Source organism: Oenanthe melanoleuca, chromosome 3 (assembly GCF_029582105.1).
Source record: "Oenanthe melanoleuca isolate GR-GAL-2019-014 chromosome 3, OMel1.0, whole genome shotgun sequence".
Taxonomy (NCBI): domain Eukaryota; kingdom Metazoa; phylum Chordata; class Aves; order Passeriformes; family Muscicapidae; genus Oenanthe; species Oenanthe melanoleuca.
This window is the reverse complement of record NC_079336.1, coordinates 71,261,277-71,283,587: the sequence shown is the minus strand read 5'-3', so window position 1 is coordinate 71,283,587 and position 22,311 is coordinate 71,261,277.

The window sequence follows — 22,311 nt, the reverse complement described above, 5'->3', positions numbered from 1 at the left end:
TATGTAGCTTCCACAAGGAAAATTCTGAAGTCTATCCCTGCTTTCTTGCAGGAAAATAGAAAGCAATATTCTAATTTATGTTCAACTTTATATATAAATTACTTAATTTAAAATAAACTTTACAATCCTTCGGCAAATATTTATGCACATAAACAAGCAAATGCAGGCTGCAACAATAATCATTATATGGCTAAAGTGAAAATAAAAGACAAGAATCTCAAAAAATTAATACAAGTTTACAGTTCATAGCTGTTATCCTGAAAGATAAAAACTACCTTGAAGATTTGTGCCTCTTGTGGTAACCACAATTATTCATAATACAAGTAGAAAAGTAAAAAGACTTTTCCAAAGAGAATTAAATGAAAAGGAAGGAATACATTTCTATTATTAATTTAGTATCAATAACAAAAAGAAAGCCAAAAATATAGAAAATAAGAGTACAGGAAGGAAAAAAACCCACAACACCAAACCAAAAGCAAGTGACAAAAACTCTGGAGAAATACAGATTGAAAGGGCAAATTATTAAAAAAAAAAAAAAAAATGACTAATCAGCCAATGGGTGCTTTTTGAATCAGCCCTCCTGCCAACAGACAAGCAGAAAAATTCTCAATAAATAACAAGCTCAAATGAAAATTAACAATCAGAAGATGCTTACATTGTCTTTAACTGATCAAGCCAAGGTGGACTAGATTTGGCAATATAGATCTTCTGACAGACATATTTAAAAACTTCAAAGTGTCAGAAATTGCAAAACTAAGTAAATGCAGAAAGGAAAAATTTAATAGAGAGCGTTTGCTAAGCAAGGGACAAATAAACCTTTGGGAATCTCATGCTTTTAAGAATATGGAAAATAAAAAAATGCCAATGGAACTGAAGAAAGACTCGGAGCAGGCATTTCAGATGATGGCAGCATTGTCAGCCTCAACATCTAGCAAAACCCTGTATTATTCTCCATACCAGGGAGCAGGGGAAATACAATCAAGAGCAATTTCCATCTATAACCTGTTTAGAAGCAAGCATATTTCCAGGCCAGAAAGCACCATGCAGATTTTAAGCCAAGTGTCTGTTTTCATTTTATAAGCTAATGTAAAGTGACAAGCACCATTCATGAAAAATATTAGAGATTTTCAAAAAGCCAGTTTTGCTGTCAGACAGTCCACTTGTTTGTAATCATAACTGGAAGAAGACCAGAATGTGTTATATCCCTGTTAATACTGGTCATCATTGAGGTGCAACAAAATCAGCCCAGTGAGCAACTGAGAAGTTTCACAAACAAAAGGCACGTTTGGGTGGCTTTCACTCCATTTCCCAAATGGAATAAACAGATCATAACAAAGCAGACATAACAAATGTGAAGCCAAAACCATGCCTATTAATTATTTCTAACCAGTCCCACAGCAGATAAAGGAATATTATTACATTTATATCATCTTATCTTTAAGGAAGCAGACCATATGATGATGAATAAATTCAAGCAATGCAAACCAAGGTCAGAAAGAGGCTTTGATGAACTTCTAAAAACTTTGGGAGGAGGATAGAAGTAGAAGCATGAATCAAAATTAATATTAAATAAAAAAATGTTAGTCATGTTATTAGATCTGCTCTCCCTGCCAATGCAAAGTCACTCTATGCAACAGAACAACAACGCAAAAGAACTCTCTAACTGCATTTGATAAAAGATGAACTTAACCTCATAGGAAAAATCCAGAATTCCTGAGATAGAAAAGGTGTCAGGTATCATAGGCCAGGCATATGAACATAAAATATTAAGGCCTAACAAGGAGGAAGTGACAGATGACATTTGCACATGCTGTAAGAATGTCAAGTGATGGCCTGAAGCATGAATGGAAGTGCAAAGGAGAACTAGAACAATAACAGTATGAAAGGTGCCTCTTCAGTAAATTGAAGAGAAAATTGTGGGACCATGACACTGGAGAAACTATTTGCTCCTGACTGGCCCACAGGTGTGAAAGTAGAAACAACTTGCATCTAAATCTTCAAAATATCTCAAATGAGATCTCATGATCTAAATGACACACAGGCATCAGACAGCTTGGAGTTACAATAAAATCAGTAGTTTACCTTATCACTGCCCACTGTAGGGGATCTAGGCTGCCCTTTAATGCTTCCCATTACTGATCATCAGATAGAGCAGTTAAGCAGAACAAGGATCCTTCAGAAATGTTTGCCTCTGAGTGCCAAAAAGAACTGCCAAAAAAGTGTGTACCATTAAGGTGCTGTCGCAGACAGAGCCATCGATTATTTCTCTGTCGTAGTCAAGTCTGGCACAGCATCACAGTTGTGCTTAGGTGAGAGAAGCAGAGCACATTTTGGGATGATTCATGGCATCAGACAAAACAATGGCATTTTTAATAAAAAAAAAAAAATTAAAGAGAGGAGACTACAGACCCAGGAGAGTTGTAGTTAAGGACAGCAACCCTTTGCTGATTTAATATGCAACACGTTATAACAGAAACTTAAATCCGGTCCATTCCCTCATACAAATTATGGAGCCAAACTACTCTCAGACAACCAAAGCAGGTAATAGAATAGGTCAGCTTTATAGACAGATACAGCATTTCAAAGTACTGGACTACTAAAGCACAATTTTGCATAAGTAGGATTATATTATCTACTAAATTTTCAAGCTGCCAAGTGCTGAAGCACTTACCCTTTTATTTTGCAATGCAGGATAGATTTTGTGCAAATAGTGCACCTTAGAGAAGGCAAAAAGTCTTTCTGTGACTTTGTGTTTTGATAAAGCACTGTAAGGAGCTAATGTATTTTGGAGCTCAGGTTGTTACTGCATATGCTGTACACAGCCCGGTCTATTTTGGAGAGGAGCTTTCCCTTCATTCCAAGGAACAAATACAGATAAGAATTTGTGCAGCAGTCCATGATATTTTGCCAGTACTCTTCACTGACCCATCCTGGTGGGCAGAGAACACGTGGAAGGGAAGGGCCTGTATCAGAAGGGTCTGGGACTGACTGCAGGCAGACACCTCACACTGCCTGAGGAGGAAGTTTGTCACATCCTATGGAAGGCAAGAGAGGTTGCAACATTTCCTAGGTATTTGAGTTTTGTTTTCCCAAAGGAACTGCTCTATGCAGAATCTATTAAAAACAGAGTGCTAAGGCTTTTCCATAACTCAGGAGAAAGAAAAACATGTAAACACTACAAGAAGTCAAGACACAAATACAGGCCAATGCAAACATCATATTTCCCATTGTCTACTTTTCCTACCAGCAACAGGAGTAACTTTTATAATGCATCATCATAAATTATAATATCAACAAATGAATATTTCAGGAATCATTACTGATACTTTTTTTAAAGTTCATGAATTTCTTGTACTGTTAATCTTAATAGAGCTATGCAAGAAGAAACTCTCCTGATACAAAAAAAAGAAAGGATATCTTTTTCTCTTCATCCAGAGAAACCCCAAACCATCTGAAAATTCTTACGAAAATCTAGACAATCGTTCTCCCACAATTTAACCAGTCACAGCCTCACTGGAAATCCAAGATGCCATACTTCAAATCCCAGCACAGACCAATTCCTACCAGGAATGAGATGCTCTCCTATAGACTAGGTGAGTGCACTAATTACCAGCTTCTCTGCTATTCTCAGGTGAGCTGTTCTCAATTATTCTACTGGAGTAACCTCATCTTGTGTAACTAATTACACATTCACAGGGCTAACTAGGCTGTTTTTCCAAACCCACTGGTTATGGGACTTACCTTAAGTTGTGAAAGATCCAGATTCAATTAGTATTTTAATTACTTACATAAAGCAGAACTGTTTTCACAAGAGAGATGGAAATTGTAACATCCCAAAAATTGCCTCAAGGTTAAGACCTTCATGTAGGACACAAGTGACAATTTCAAGTTCTCAGCCTGAACTGCACTCACAGGACTAAAATATGTGACATTGTGCATGTGCTCTGCCAGGTTAGGTGCTCCCATCTGGAGCACCCAAACTTCCTGTGTTGAGAAGTGATAAATTTTGATGTTGAGAAACAATCTTAAATGTAGATATAAAAATATACATATAAATACTATAAAAATATAATATATATAATAATATATATTATAAATAAATATATTTATTTATATTTATATAAATATATTTATATTTTTATAAATATATAAAATTATATACTATAAAAACATACATATGGATATACACACATGTATATCCGTATGAGCAGTACCATCTTCTAAATTCTTTTTTACTGTGGAAGGAAGAAGAATATTCATCTAAATGGAAACAACAGAAACAACAAATACTCCATTGGAGTGCCTGATAATTATTTCAGGCACAATGGATATTTTGCAGTTTGAATTATATAGGCCATGAAGACCATTCTTTCCATAAGATAATGGAAGAGGAATCTGGAGCTCCTATTTCATTAGCTCCTTGTTTATCAATAAATACTTGGTGGGTGGAAATGTAAATTAATTTACCCAAAACATACACATTTATATGAAAGATCTGCACAAGTATTAACTTAATGCACATTGTGTATGATGTTCTCAACCTGTGAAAGTGTGTTACACTACATGGTTATTCATAGCTTATACTCCACATGTAGTACATGCATGTAGTTCAAGGTATCCTGCACTCTTTCCACCTATGACCACCTTAATAGGTGAAATAACTGTAATTGAGCTACCTTTTAGCCTGGGAATTTTCAGGATGTGAATCTCATACAATTTGCTGTTGAAATTTTGGAATTTTCCCTTAGAAAAATAAAAATCAAACATTTTGTTCAAGAAGCTTTTACTTCAAAATATTGATATTCTCAAGTTCATATTTCATTGTTAATGTCTTATGTGAACATTTCTGATGGCTTGAATGTTCTGGGGATGAATGCAATTACTGAATCCTTGGCACTTCCCTAGAGGATAGAAGCTGTATTTGGCAACTTAAGTAATTTCTCAAAGGGGAATTACTTTGGACATCTTGTATTGATTTAATTAGTTCTGTGGATCTCAACATTTTGAGTCCAAACTTTCTTTTAAAAAATTGCTACTCCATGGCATTTATAGCTGCCTCTGTTCCTAAGGAATCTATAAATGGAAGTGGCATTGCTACTCATGACTCACATACGTTGGCAGCACTGTGTGGGCAATTCAGCACAGTGTGTTCCCATCCCAAGACTGATCTACCTGGTTGTAACCTGTTTTCACTTCAACTTCTATAAAACTGTGCATACTACCTCACAACAAAATAGAGAAATGAAAGTAAGAAGGAATCAAATAATGTCAATTTGATATATATGGATTATTAATACTTGATCTTTACAGAAACTCTGTACACATAATAAGGAATGTTTCCTTTACTCCTAGTCCATGAAGTTTTGAGTTATCTGGTGTTGTCTTGACTATGCTGGATTGGTAGCCCTAATACAAATTCAGAAGCTACTTGTCTGATCCTTTCAACAGCTGAAAGCTTTACATTCCTCTAATAGTAATTTTCAAATACTATTTTATTAAATAAAAGGTTATTTAATGTAGAATTTGATGTCCTCCTTTTTAATTTCATGTCTGGTTCTCCATTTCCCCCTGTTCTTCTAACAACACATCAAACAACTCGCTTCATCATTATTTGGCTTCCTGAAATATTGAAATTGTGGCAAACAGTTCTCAGACTTCTAGCATGTCCCCCCTTCTTCTCAAGTTCCCTCAGCAGCCACAGAGAAATTCCCATTCCTGCTTCATTTTCTCTGTGGCCACAGATTTGCTGTCATTTGCAATCCAATTAATTCTGCTCAGCTCCTCGGTGCTCACTCCTACATCCCGGTGAAGGACCACAAGGAAAACAGTTTTACTTTGCAAAAGACTCGAGGGGAGGGAGCTGTGAAGACCTCTGCAGGGAAAACCCTCAAATACAGCCTGCCAAATCAAACATCTCCTCCCTGGCACACCAACGCAGACAGTGGGCGAGTACAGAGGAGAGATGAGACTGACTTTCGAGCAAAATGAGCAGACACCACCCACCTTGAAGAGCCTGGACTAGGGTGAGTGATGAACAAGGACTCCACACTGTGGCCATTTTGGGGTTTTTGGGCTAAAGAATTATGATATGCTCAAGAAAAAAAATGATTATTTGATCAAAACTTGCTAAACGAAAAGTAAAATGGAAAGACTAAACAAAAATATGATAAATAAATCAGTTTTTTTCTAGACTATAGGAAAAGCCTAACAAGAATAGTGAAAGGAACACAAACCCACATTGTGCTTATGGAAGGCTGCTGAGATGTGATACCAAGGGACAAAAATATCTTCCTTGCAAAAGGGATTTTTTTTAAGCAGTTCCAGGCATGGACCCTCTTTTACTCAGTTTTGTACTGTGCCTTTCCTGAATAAAGGAGATCCAGGTGTTAATAGGTGTTACTTTGATGGTAACTAAAAGAGCAGGTGAGGGAATCTTCCACACCTTTCATACTACTGCATTCTGGATTTTTCTTTTTTCTCTCCCTTAAAATCCCAGTCCACACAGCTAATTTGCAATGATTTACAAATAATCAACCTTCCAACGTTATCTGGATACCTGCGAACAAGCTAACACAAATTCTACAAGGAATACAGATGATTACAAAGAAAGGAGGAAAACAAAACAAAGCTCAAGAAATGCTAACAAGTGCCAAAAAAAATCACCTCTCACCAATCAGAAGAAATTGAAAAAGAGAGGGGTTGTGGCTTAATTGAGAATATAGAGATCTCTGGCATATGGGTCTCTCAAAAAATAGGAGATATCCTATTGAATGATGTTCCAACTTTTCCAGGAAAACAAGTTGATATTAATTTCCAACTCTGAAGACCCAGACCCGTCTTCAACTTCAAGGGAGCAAAGTGAACTGGTGAAAGTGAAGTTCACTGTGAGTAAAAGCACCAAATCTAGTAGGCTGCTTTTCTGTTCACTTCCACAGGGTCATGATGTGTGCAAGGTGCCAGCTTTGGCTGTCAGGGTAAGCTGGCTGGAGACAGGATAAAGGGTGTAATCAGAGCACCCTGGGTGTCAAGGACTGCCAAAGGTATTTGATCCTGCTCCTAGAATTTCCCCAGCCTTTCCAGCAGCCTTGTATCCTTCATACTAACAGCTGCTAAATTATGGTTTTCCTTGTTCCTTTCTGTGTTCACTAAATCCAAATGAAGAAACAACCAGTAAGTATTTGTGCCAAAAAGGAAGAATGACCATTAACTAGTACCTCTCTGAAGCAAAGGAAAAATAGGTTATTGGCAGGAGTATGAGTGTCAGGATGTTTGAAACACTTTGCCCTTTCTTTACAGATTTGCAGATACTGTCTGCTCCATGCTGACCAACTGAAAACATCACCTTTGCTCTGATACACACACCAACTTCCAAAGACTGCTTATCTCACATATTTTGTTACACTAAAGCCTTTTGGTAAGGGGCTGAGTTGGAGCAGATGGGGTGAGGGGAAGAGGAAAGGAAGGCAAGAAATCTTTAAGCCCCAGACTAAACTGTGATAAAGACTTCCATCCAACAATATTTGCCTCAAGAAAGCAGTTTATTCAGCTGCTCAGGAAAAAGGCTCAGCTACTTTGTGATAATGCATTTTCCTAAAGACATTGGTGAGTCAGAAATGGCACGTGCCATGGAGACACCAAATGTGTGAAGAGATTCTTTTAAGGGGTGTGCTTTACGTTTTTGCATTTCTCTACTACTGACAATCAAAATAAACACTTAGGAGGAGGTCTCCTCCAGTTCTACAGATTAGTCTGAGTAAACCTAGGCTGTTTCTATGAGCAGGACTCTCGATTTTCCTCAGAAAGCCCAAATTCAACTTGCTGCTCTGCCACAGACTCCCCTGCAAACCACAACAGTTACTTGCATATGCTTATGCGGGCCAATTCCAACACCTTTCTTTCCCATATTCATGAAACAAACCACTGCAATCTTTGTAAATGACAGGAAAATGGACTTCAGTCCTAATGGTTCACCCAAAGAAGGCTTGACTGTGGCACCACTGTAAACACTGTTCTTAGGAGGAAGAACTGAAGCATTTAGTCTTGAGTTCTGCTATTAAAAACACCTCCTGCAATGGGAAATGTGACAACACTACGATATCTTTTTCAGTTCCAGCCCTCCTGCATATCTTGTGAACAGATTTGTCAGAGTTCAAGCAATGGGAATCACAGACCAAATGGTAACTGCTTAGACCCTTCACCATGTTCATCTCACCACTTTGAAAGAGTAGAAAAATTAAAGATTTTCAAGTAGTTGCTAGGACTTGTTTAGCTCTTGTGCATATTACATGTTTAATTCAGCCAAATGAACATTTTTGGTAGTCCTTCTCTTAAAAGTTAAAAAAGCATAAAAACCAGCACAGCAATGGGTCTGCTGTGATTCAAGGCAAAATACAACAGGTATTGCAAACAGCATAGCATAACCATGTCATCAGCTTGTGTCCCATACTCCACACTAAAAGCTTAGACAACACAGCTTGCAACACTGGTCACTCACTAGAATCCTATTGTAAAAATATGCTCAAGTGCCTCCAAAGTGTCAAAGTATCTCCAGTATGTACTACAAAAGTACTACATGAGTCATCTCTGCCATACCTCCACAGATATTTGGGGTTTTTTCCCCTTAAATATAATTCCTATATCACTCTAACTTTTTCTTAAGACAAAATATACAAACAAAACAGGGAAGGAAATGCTGAATTAAAAACTATGTATGTTAAAAGCAACAACAAGCAGGTCTGCTGTTCTTATAAGGTAGGGCTACAACATTTTCTGGAATTGGGAATGATGCTTCTTCTACATTAACTTATTTCATCCCATTTTAACTAGCAAACACTGCCATGTGAAGATTCCCTCCAAAGAGTCATTTTCCTGCCACAGGATTTTGTACATAAGTTGTAATTGAAACATTCAGCTCATTATTAATTTTTCCAGAATATTTTCATATCTATGCCATAGTCTCCCTTCTTCAAGCTGCAAAACAATCCCATTTATCTCATAACTGTGTTTTTGCTAAAATATTCCAGATTCTAACTTCACAATATATAAATGCACCTGAAAGAAATGAACGTGATCTTCAGAGCAGATAACAGTAACATGTATTATGTTCAACTTCTCAAATGCATTGGAAGAGGATAAAAAACCAACATACGTTAATTAACTGAACACACTAAATTCCATCCAATCAATGACACTTCCAAAAGAAGTGTTTAGAGACTGTCTAATTAAATGCAGTATCAGACCACATAGCTCACAAGTATTCAAAAAATCACAAGTTTGTCTTTTTAACCCTAACCTTTTGAAAGTTTTGGCTTAGAGCAACAAAATTACTTCCTTCTGGTGCCTTTTTGTAATTCAAATGGAATTTGACAACATTTTAAATTGTTTTGTTTTGTTTTTTTTTCTATCTCTGAGTTCATTCAAAGTTAATCTCGCTGCAGTTTCAGAGCAGGGGCACAATATCTCCAGTTTTTCTGACTCCATTTAAACAGGGGACAATTTTACCAATCACTTTATTTTAAGGTGAATTCTTAAAGAACAGGTGAAAGGCTGTGACTCCTACTTACCTTGACTATGGGAGGAGCCAGGTTCTTATTTGATGCCTGCTCTGCATCAAGTGCTTCTCCATCCAGGCACTTTTGATAAATATTTCTGTATGTCTGTGCCTCCTCCCACTGTAGGTCAAGGCAAGCTGTTAAACCTATCCATGCATGCATGAGCAGAGCACTTGTTTCCTCATGAGACCTGTGTGCCTGTGCTCCCAGAGAACTGCCAGGTGCCCTCATGGAGAGGTGGCTATGGCATGCACAAGCTCTCTTCACACATCTGCCCAGGGCAAACCTACTCAAGATTTCATTCTCACTAAGTCACTCAGTATTGGTTATCTCTATCATTTAATGAAATCACCAATAATTGGATTTTGTAGACAAAGGCTGAACAAAAATTACTATGCAAGGCCAGAGTTAAAAGGCATTGATGACAAAATTCACAAACTGGGAGCCTGGGAATTAAAGTCTACCAACTCTTTCCTACCACAGCTGAGTTCTGTGCAGAAATATGTTACAAATGGCTCCTGGCTGCCTGCCGAAGCCTCAGTCATTCTGACATATGCACAGCGAGACAACTGCTGACTCAGTGTCAACACAACATATCCCTCATCTCCCAAGTCACTTTAAAGAGCAACATCACTGGCCAGGCACTTCATTTTACAGACTAAAGTAGAAGGAAGACAAAAGCATGTTGGGTAAGTAAGTTCAGGCCAACAGAAACCCTTCAAGGGAAGGGTTCATAGCAAAGCTCCCAGTGGAATGAAACATCTCATCTCACTTTATTTCCTTGTACTCTTCACTACAAAAAGAGGGATTTAGTGAGCATTCCCAAAAAACTGACAGTACCAGATGTGCTGCACTGGCTGTAACTCAGGTGGGGTACACAATTTTCACCTGTCCCTGTGGTTGGGCATCTCAAGCAATACTGAGATGTTACAGGAGCTTCCCTTGCCTCAGCTGCTCTACACTTCACAGGAATCAGCATCAAGATAATCTCTCACCAGTTTACACACTTAAAGGGTACAGAATGCACAAATCACAATGTTGCAAAACTACTCCTGGAACGATTTTTGATGCATATATTGAATTGAGGCTCCTTTTAATTCATATCTGGATTAGCAACTACTACTTTGAGATCATGATTGAACTTCCCAGATTTTAAAATCCAGAAAAAAAAAAAAAATCTTTGTTTTGAGAAGATACATTGATCACTCCAAAGGTTTTGACAGCACTTTCATCATTGTGAAGAAGGAATGCAGCACATCTTAATTATGGCTTTTGAAATGTTTTGCCTTCCAAGAAATCACATAAAGCCTAACCATCACTAGGACAAATACCACTAGACAAAGGAATAGAATAAAAAGCAGAAGAGAAAACAAAACCAACACACTTAAAATCCAGACTAGATTACAACTCAAGTTAATTTAAAAAGTAAATATAAATACATGTAACGTATGAGTTCTGTAGGCATTTGTTTTACATTGAGCTAGAAAGACTAAAACGAATTAAAATTTAGGAGCCAATTTAATTCTGAGTTTAAATCTACCAATTTCAATGGAGTTGCACCAGGGTAAGATTTGTCTCAGAACATTAAATGAAGCATTGAAAGGTTGAGCTCACTTAGAAATTTAAACTGCATGTGACAGTAATTCAAACTGAATAAATTTGGAAGTCTGACTTTGTGAGACTTTCTGGAGAGTAGGGCAAACACTATGGTTTTCCTACTGCTGCCTGTGAAATCATTTTATTCTACATGAAGTTTCACTTATATAAACACTAGTTCTTGTTTCTCCTTATATAAGCAGAATCAGAATCAGGTTCCAAGTTTCTTGCCATCTGGCCTGAGACCTCCCAATCAGTTGGCTATTGCTCCCTGAAAAAATCCAAATTAATGCACTAAAAGGGCACTGGCATGCTAATTTGTGAACTGAAACAGACTCCAGTGCAAAATTGAACTGAAACAAATGATAGCTAATGAGGCATTGTTATTGGCATTTTATGTGGTTTTGCTTCATCAAATACTTGCATACTCAGGACAGATGTTTATTCAGGGTTTTGGAAAAACTTCACCTCCTTCAGCTGTCCAAATTAAGAAACAGCTGAATATCTTTTCCCAATATAAGATGTGGGATTACAATTAAGTTATGCTTCAGTTTATAAAATCACATGAACTAAAACACAGTCATCATGTTGTAAAACTTCTCACTTAAATCCACAAGATACATTTATTTCTGTACTCTGTAATTATTCACTTACAATACAGTATACTGGTAAATGGCCATCATTAATAAAACCATATTTAACTAAAAATCCTGATATTTTCCTACTCATATTTTTCCAGTGACAAGTGCATATACTAAGATAAACTATATCTAAATTCCTCCAATATAAAGCAAGGGCTGTAAGACTAGCAAAGCTTTAAAGACCTGTTTTTCTTCTCTTCTTTACAGGGGAAAAAATCCCTTTATATTCCAAACATTTTTCCCTGAAAAGTACTTCAGTTAACTACCTAGCTCTCGTTCATGGCAAGCACAACTGATTTGTACATTCCCCAACAGCAATTTTTCTACTCTCTGTAGCCACCCTCATTTTCTCTTCTGCATGCCAAAAAGATGATTGCAATATATTTGCTCAGTCTTTACAGGTAAGGGCTTTTTTATCAGCCACAGAAGAGCACACAAAATGGAAATACTATTTAATGAGCACTCCTTTTTAGAGAAAATGGAGTTCCCCTACTTATTCTGGTAAATAAGAAGTAGTTAGTATTGTTAGGCAGAGCTGCTCCCCCAGACAAACAGGTTCATTTAATGATCTCTAGTTCAAGCTTACAATTTCACTAGACTGATCACATAAAATGAAAGATGCAACACCAACCCCTACATCCCAAGAGAATTATAGTTAAGGATTTATCAGGCAGGGAGAACTCATTTTCCATTCATGCACCCCAGGATGTGTGCAAGACAGCAGCTATTCATCCAGATTGCTTGTCCTTGCCACCATCCACACCCAGCTGGTGGCAGCATCTAGCCCTGGCACTCTGCAATTATTATATAATTCATCTTGTAAAAGCATCTCAACACCAAGAGGAACAGATGTGTCAAAGATACAAATAGAATTACACTAAAAGAAACAAGTTGCCCTCACGAAGGAAATAAAAATCTCATCGCTTGGAAAAAAATAAGGTATTTTTTAAATCTTGTCATCTCTTTCTGCTGTCAAATTCATGCTGTATCATAAATAGCAAACGTACATTGTCAGGACTTAAAAAGAAAATGATGAATGTAAAAAGCCACATATTTAAACTGCAATTTTTTTCCTAGACTGAAGATATGTCTTCCCTGTTGCATGCTTTGAAAGGAAACAAATAGCATGAACTGCAGCACTTGGGAGGCATTTGCATAAATTTACAGGCATCACTTACTGATGTTGTCAATGCTTACTTTCAAATTTTATTAACTTAAATTCATTTGCATTTTCCTTCCTTACCCTTCCAAGGCAAAGCTAAGGTACACTTTCTTTCTTTCCCATTGTGCTAGAAAGGAGCCTGATGGGTGCTTTACACTAACTCACACAGACATAATTTCAACTATTAGTTATTAAAGTGGTTTATTTAAAGGGTTTTAACTAAGGACTAAAAATGCTTGAACAAAAAAAGGTTATTTTACAACTAGGAGGAAAATCGCTGCCTACAATGATTAAACACATTTGTACAGATAAACCATTCAAAAATCCCTGAGTAACAAGAGCAAGGGAAGTGCTAAAATGAGCTATTATAAAAAACTAACACGAAGGTACTGCAAGAATCCATTTCCCTTGGATAAACTCAGATTCATAAGTCAAGCTCTGCTCTTCTGAAGTTTTAGGTGATCAGAGAGAAAGGAAGGGGCAAAGGGGCAGAGGAGCTTCATTCCTTGTACCCCAGTCCCTCCGTGTCTTGTTCCAGCATTTGCCACCACCACACTTGGTACCAGCTTGCAAGGAGGTGCCTCAGGGTGGCCCTTCCCACGAGAGCCAAAACCCAGCACAGAGGATAATTCTGGCATAAGCAGAGGGGAAAGTGACAGCAAGAACAAAGAGGGAGCTGGGCCAATGTGCAGATATCTGAATTTCCCCCCTGGGCAGAATAAGCCACGGGCAGTGGCACAGAGATCACACAGAGAGGCTGGCCACAGGCAGGCAAGGCTGGCTGCAAACCCTTCCAAATCTTAAACAAAACAACCTCTCACAAAGGTTTTCTTGGAGGAAAATACAGTATAGAGAATAATTTATTTCTTTAAGTACAACATCTGAGCTGGGTACTCAGCCTTTGCTTTTGGACAGAGCTAATGAAGGAACTTCTACTCTGCCACGCTAGCATAATTCTGGAATAAATCAACAGCCTTCCACAGAGTTAAGAGTTACAGCAGTGTGAATTAAAGCAAAATCCAACATTTTGTTACAATGAAGATCTTTGAATCAACGTGGATCTCTGTCCTAGTGCCAAGTCACAAATTTCTGGATTTTTTTTCCACACGTTTAAAACAAGTATCTTCAAATCTTTTTGTTCTGCTTAGGCAAAACCATGGCAAAAGCAGCAGTGACAGGAATCTTATGTGTTGACAGGTTCCAAATTCTTGCAAATCCTCACTTTTTGTTCTGGGACACTAGATTTATTTCCGATATTGTTAAGGAAAGAATGAAGAAAAAAAAGGCTACACAACATCACTCAACTGCCCCCAGTGTATTTGAAAAGGGCCCAGCCCTGCTCAGTAAGACAAATGCCAAAACCAGACAGAACTGAAAGATTCTTAAACTTCCAAACACTAGAGGAGGGCAGAATCCTGATGACTAGAGTCATGACTTCTTTGGATTTTATATAAATAGAGCAACTCTTCCCTGTCTCTCTAGTTTGGCAGAAACTATTATATTTGCTCTCCCTACCACGGCAGGAGGAGCAGCATCAAGCTCAGACTTTGAGAAGCCTGGATTCAATTTCCTCTCAGACACCAGCTCCTTGTGCAACACTGAGAAACCACTGTTTCTCTGTGAATTACTGGTGTGTAAAAATAGGGCAATGTTGAGATAAGGATAAGATACCTGCCTAAACAACAGGGTATTGAAGCATCTAAAATAATATAATTCCAAAAACTACCACAGTCATTTTATGAAAGAATTTTTCTGTACTTTCTAAATGCAAAATATTTTTGGAAATGTTCAGAGAGAAAGAGGAGAAATACTTAAGCAAGACAGAAAAAAATGTTTATTATTTATTGAAGCTCTTCTCCTAAAGCCTTCATTAATTTATTCTTTTGATAAATTTGAAACATAACACCTAAAGCTACAAACCTTAGTGAATGAAGCATCATTTTTTTCCCACCTCAAGATCAGAAATAGCACATCACATCTAGAAGTACCTTCCTAAAACTACAAAAATAAATCTCTTGGCAAGCATAGATCCATAACTTTCTCCAGTGAGTTGCTTATCATGAGGACTGTGAAAGAGGCAGCATCAAAAATCAAGCTCATTTTGATTTTAGCTTGTGTCAGTTACAGCATGCTCTATAAATTACCAAATTAAAATTACATGCAAATACATCTTACTAGAGAATTGTAAACAATTTCTAAGGGATCAAAAGAGTTGCAGGCAGAATTGTTCTACACAACTCTAGTTCAGTGCTATTACTCATGCAATACCAAGTACTAAATACTCTGTACAATTCTTATTTTGGGACAGGTTTTAAACAGCATATTCCATCCAAAGTCTCCTGCATAATGAGTGGGATAGATAAATAGCAGCTGTTGAACCAATTATCCAAAAGAAAGGAATGGCACCAGTTGTGAGCTGGAGGGAGCAGTCAGGGTAGCATGGCTGTGGAGGGGAAGTTGAGTGCTGTGGTGAGTGTTTTTGCATGTGATCTACTCTCTGTTTTGTACACTTTTGTTATTAATGTTGCTGCTGTTACTGTTATTTTTTTAATGTCATTGCTGTTTCCAGTAAATTGTTCTCATCCCAGTCCTTGATCATCAACTTTCTGTGTCTCCAGTTCTCCTCTCCATGCCACCCCACTGACAAGGGACAAACAACTCCTTGCTAGTTTAATTTATTTAATGTTAATGATTTCAGCATGGTCCTTGCTTTCCTGAAGCATGTTCTTGCCCCAGGAAACACCCACTGCCAGTGGTCTTGCAGAGGCAGAGAGCAAAAAGCTTTTCATCTTGTTAATGTAATGTGCAAATACAAAAAGTTAACCTTCAGAGAAATATTATCCTTTTATTGGATAAACACTCCCATCCTAGGCCAAATTCTGTATAACAAGCACTAAAAATTATTAATGCTATGGCAGTTACTCTTCAATCTGTATTTCAGTGTTTATAACATACAGAGACTAGCAAAATGAAAGCCTTTAGAACTGTAGTGACAGAAGATCCTACTCAGTAGCTGTATCTGCCCACCTACCCTTCTATGAACTTACACACATGGATCACTCCCACATATTTTCCACTTAAATGGCCATGGAAACTCTACCACTGCCTCCCAAGGACTGGGGTCAAATGAAGTTGTGGTTTATGTATGAGAGGAAAACTTTATTGAAGGATGTTATTCTAGCAGCATTAGGAGTTACTGTCACTGCTGAAACCAACAATTCAGATCTTATATACAAAGAACTCTACACATATGAAAAGCAGGGCAGGATATAAACTGCAGCTAGTCTTTTGAGAAATGCAGTCAGGCACACCACAGTGTTTAGAAGCCTTTACAAAAATACATACACTTCTCAGCAACATCCATCAGAGGCAATCCATCTTCAGATAGAAATTATATTATTAAGTGTAAAGCATTATAAATAAATCCCCTATTTTTTTCTTGACAACTGAAGAAGAATAACACCTGTGACACTTGGCCAAGCAGCTCCCCCTGCCCCAAGTGCCATCTGACAGCCCTGATTCAAGGGACCAGTGACCACTGCAAGCACAGGACATCCTGGTTTGGATCTCACCCTATGCACCCCCCAGAAACACTTCCCTACCTTGACCCAAGGGAAGCCTTCTTCACAAAATGTTTGTGTGAAAAACCTCGGTGCTGAGGAAATTGTCCAGGGAAAACAACAAAAATAGACATATTTCCCTTGCAACAAACATGAAGAGTTGGGAATTTGGTAACAAACTCAGCTCCACTAAAACCTGTTATTCTAAAATTCAATAATAAATGTCAACTATGTTTTTAAGCACAATGAGTCATGCCTTTTATCAATGTTTAACAATTTTCTTTAGATCCTATTTTTATCTTTTTGTCATTGGGGATATTTTTTTTCCTTTTTTATTCTTTACTTTATAGATCATTCTTTGAGCAATTATTAATTCACACAAAAAAAGCTCAATAATTTCCAAAGTTCAAATAAAGAAAGAAGTAATTTCTAATCTGTTATTGTCACAAATAAACAAACACAAGAGTCATTCTCATGGGATGTCAAAGACCTTTAAAACCTACCGAAGAAAATTTTTGCATAAGAAGTCTCAACATCCTTCTGAAGGAGTTAAGCATGTGCTTGTAAGCTGAAGACTTGGGACAGCTCAGGGTCATGCATCATGACAGTATTACTCTCCAAACCAAAGTCTTGAAACAAGACTAGAAACACTAGAGGATCACACTTAATTAGGGATTTAAAGAAAACTTAGATTGGGAGGGGGTGGTGATCAGTTTAGGACTAAATGTTATTGAAAACCTTTCAAGGTGTTTAATAATTGCTAGATCAAAAAGAGCAGACACTGCAAATTACTACAAGTAATAAACATTGCAAATTACTGCAAGTAACTACAAGTACATCTCAGGAAAAAAAATTTGTATCTTCTGTGAAGTTTAGGAGAAAATCTAGAGAATGGGATGCACAAAAATCAAGCAGATAGAGTAGTGCTATGGAACAACAGATTAAAAAGAATAGTTTCCACTGCATAGAGAAAGCTATGTGACTCAGAAGAAGATCTAAATAGCAAATTCAAGATGCCATACTCTCACTCCTGCCACTACTCTGCAGTGAGAATTTTACTTGTGCAAATGGGTCTGATCCAGGTCTGATCTCCACACGTCTAAAAGAACATAAGTTGCAGAAGGTATGAAAGAACATCTAGAGAACGCCTCAAGAACCATTTTTCATTTTTGATAAATTCATTAGATTGAGCTCCTTAAAGAAGGTGTCATAGCTGTAAGGACAAGCTTAATCCTCAGTACTCATACCTGAAGAGGAAGATCAAAAAATAGCAGAAGCCAAAGCCCAGCACTTTCATACTTCCAGCAAGGCAAAAAACCTTTTGAGCTAGAGGACAGAGGAAGAAACTGCCAAGAGAGGCAAAGAATGTGTCTGTCCCCTGAAGACTTTCAGTGAGGCCTGGCTGCATTCTAGACATTTTCTTTCAAGTACAATTGCTAGCTATATCCAGAATAACCCAGGGAGAACCAGATACAGTGCAGCAGATGATCCCAGGCATATACTCTGCAAATTCATGGAGTAGGAAGAAGCAGAATAACTTAAAGAAATGGGTCAATTTTCAGAATATGCTACATTACAGGAAGTATAACTTGTGAAGATTTGCTGTTGTCACTACTGACAATTGTGGAATTCAATAGAATTATGTGAGTTTTCTTCTTACTTGTGATGTACTTACTGCTTGCTCCTGGCACTTTACATGGTTTTCAGAGACATTTAGTGGTCAAATAATATACTGCAACTCAATGTTCTTTAAAAAACTGAGAATGGAATCATGTCAGATACCTCCTAGAATTAGTGAAAGCTGTGAAGCATAAACATGACATAAATAAAGGATTTTTAAAAACAGTCTCCCTTTTCTGACATGAGATTTTGTTTAGCAAAGAGAAGCATCTTCCCCACAAACAAAGATACACATTTTTTGAACTGTTGCAAAATAATAAATGGTTATCTGTTGCTTTGGAACAATATACACTGCCAGCATTATTTATAAATCCTAGTCATGGACCAATATTCTGTTGTGCCAAAATTTTATTGATGATGACAGCTACCTTATTTGCAACAATGCCATTTCATATTATTGAATCAATCAGAAAAAGAAGCCTCTGTTCTATAACTGTTTTTCCTAGTGTTGGGCTTGGACACATAACAGGGCTGGAGGGAGAGAGTGATTGACTCCCTGCACCTCCAAGGGACATGGAAAAGCCCCATCCAGCTCCTCCCATCCCCTTCCTGTGCCTTCAGCTTGCTCAGCTGCTCAACAGAGAAATTCAGAATGCGAGACTTGTGTCCCAAAAATCACAACTCGCTCAAAAAAACCTCAGTTTTCTGAAATTAATATTGTGGGTTTTGTGCATCTTCCAACTTTTCAGGCTATACCACATCCAATTCCCACTTTCAAAGCTTCTTCAGAAGTGCAAATACATATTCTACTTTAAAAAGATAAAACAATGTTTTTAATGCATTAGCACAGTTCTAGCTGCTAAGGTTTTAAAGATAACGCTATAAAATTCAATTATTAGCGGCAATTACTGAGGTAAAGAGAGACATTCCTCTGTTTCTGACTCTGTAAATGTTTTTCATCCATCATCTTTGGAAGCAGAATAGTAAAAATGAGTTTGTGAGCTCTGAATATCTGCTGTGTAACCCTGGGTAAGGTAAGATGCAGAACAATGGCTCCTAGCACTAATAAAAAACATCACTCCTCTTAAAATCACCACTTTGCTCACACCATTACTGTTACACACATAGCTATAGGAACTCCACATAAAATAAAGGATATGAACTCATTCTTTAGCTTGTAATACCAAAGTCACCAATAAATGGTTAGAGAGGAAAGAAAAAAATATGGGGAGAAAATACATGGATTGACATGACAGATAACAGGAACAAGGTGATTTGGTTTTGGTTTAAACTCTGCTGAGAGATTTCAGAAACCCAGCTACACCTGTCTGGAATCATACTGGCCTCAGGCTATCCATTAGACAAAATTGATACACTATATAGGCCCAGGTATGCTGGCAGGCAGTAATTTCCATTTGTTCCTGGAACTTATGAACTATTCTTCTCAATTTGTTCCTATTGTTTCTAGTGCAAAATTAGCACTTGAAATTGTAATCAGTGTATTTAAATATCTATAATATGATACTATTGGTTTCAAGCAGTTTTGATTTTATTTTAATGGTAAATTCTTGTCAGATCATCCTTCAAATCTAAAGTTTTTTATAGAGTGCTTTTTCCACTTCACAAGCACTCAGAACTGGGATATGTCTATCTAAAATACGCTTAATAAACAATGGACACCTAGCTGCCTGTTTGGTCACATACTATGAACTTCCAGCCATCCCATTCCACCCCTCACACTGTCACATTCTCACAGAGCAGAGATTCACAGAATCACAAGTTTGGAAGTGACCTTCAAGACCAGTGAGTCCAACCCATGCCCTAACACCTCAACTAGACCATGGCACCAAGTGCCACATCCAATCATTTTTTAAACACATCCAGGGATGGTGATGCCACCACCTCCCTGGGCAGACCATTCCAGTACTTTATCACTCTTTCTGTGAAAAACTTTCTCCTGATATCCAACCTAATTTTCCCTTGACTCAGCTTGAGACTGTGTCCTCTTGTTCTGTTAGTTGCTGCCTGGTTGCCTTGGTTTGAAGGGTAGGTGTCTCCAATAACGGCAGAAGCTTTTCTTTGAAATGGAGAATGTAAACCTCCTCCCTCTAAATTTTTATAATTTTGAAATTAAGGGGCTCTCAGGCAAAGATATGGGAATCAGGAACAACAGTTTTTTACTAGGAAAATTAAAATTGAAATACAGTATTACAAAGAACAATCCCAAAAACACTGACAGAATCAGAATACAACCTGACACCCTGTCAGTCAGGGTGTTGGTAGCAGTCCCATTAAATGGTGGCTGCAGTCCTGCAGTGGCAGATGTGGTTCAGCTGAAGCAGTGCTCCTGTAGAAGGAGCAATTTTCCTCTGAAGGTTCAGGAATGATGTGGAAAGATCTGGGTTTTTTTTCCAGAATCCAGTGGAAAGAAGGTATTTTGGTGTCTAAAATCTAAATTTTTATTTAGGTGAAAAAGGCTTGGCTCCTCCCCCTGGCTGAAGCATTTCCCCATGGGATGATGTAATTTTATCAGTCATACAGTGGGACTTAATGGCCCATTAACAGCAGATTATATCTTCCTGGAGGGAGGATGGGTTGTGGAAAAGATAATGATTGCCCCACCTGGTTTTAAAGATGGCCCATTAGCAGATGGTATGTGCCACGGAGATAAGGAATCACTGTCCCACCCAGCTTTAATAGATGGTGATAAAATACACATTTCTGGCCCCACCAACCCAACACACTGGTGAAATATGGTGATGGTGAGAGACCCCGCTCCTGCTGCACACACTCACACAGCTGGCAGCACAGCAACTTGCAGTACCACCAGCTGCATGCCTTCCAGCAGAAGGGTGGAAATACCAGCTGACATTTGGATTTCCCAGGGACCCAACAGGCACTGGAAGGAGGCTTGCCAGGAGGGCCAAGGCAGTGCTGGGAGGACAGGTGGGTGAATGGCTGATCCCAGCATGGGCTAGGGAACACTGCCTGCCTGGACCATGGGCTTGCAGGGGATGTTCTAGCACATGGCAGCTGTCCCAAAATGCTTCAGGGGGTGCAGTGTGAGCACAGCCAAGAGGCCTCTCAGAGCAAGAACTTACTGCTGCTGCTGAACATGGAGCTTGGACTCAGATTTTACGCCAGAACGGAGAAACAGGAATGTGACTGTCAAACACTGTGTGAAAGTGTAGTGAGAATGGGGCTGAAAGATCTATGGTTTGTTTTCTGCAGGAAACTCCTTGCATGTGTTGACAGATTGCTTAACTTTGCCTAAACAATTCACATATGGACACACATAAAACAATTTGAAAAATTTCTGGTACAGAACAGGCTGCTGACCAACAACATAGATTCACAATGGGGAAAGAGAACATGTGATGAAAGCTGCCTTCTTTCTTTCTATAGCATCCTCAGACAGAAATGCTTTTTTTTAAATTGCTTGCCCGAAATAGAGTACCAAACAACATATGGTGTAAACGTCAATTTCTTCTGATTCAAGCTAACAAATGGTGCCATTCTAATTATATGTAATACTAGTCTGAAAGGCATCTATTACAGAGGAAATGGAAGGATTACATTAGTAGTGGGAAGGGATTAGTGTCTAGTTACCTTACAGCAGATAATACTAAACCAAAATTAATAATGGATATGATTTTAAAACTAATAAAAATTCTTCCTTAAGGACTGTCGGGCTCAGCTGAGGTTTCAAACACATCTGCTGCAGAAAACAAACAAACAAGTCTGTGTAATGCTTACTGTTGAAATTAGTGGATGCAGACTTCTTGTGTGGGTGTACTTCTATCACAGAAACAGAAGTCTGATGCCATTTTGAATCAGGAAAAAGCCACATCAGCCTGAAGAAAAAGTGGGGGTTGGGGGCAGGGTAGGCAGGGAGAGAGGGAACTTTGCTGCCCTTAAGGGTAGAATCAACTCTGAAGCAACAGATCACTACAACACACACTGAACAGAAGCCATGCCTAACAGCAATGAACTTAAATTGCAACAGCAGTGAACTTAATGAAAAGCCATTCAAAAAGGCTGTACTGGTTATGTCTCCCTCAAGCTTGTGTTTAAAACCATCCCATACATGTGATTAGCAAAGATGACGCAGGCATGAAAGCAAGAGGATATCTTGGGTCAAAACAATTAGGCCAACATCTGCCTCAGACATGATCATACAA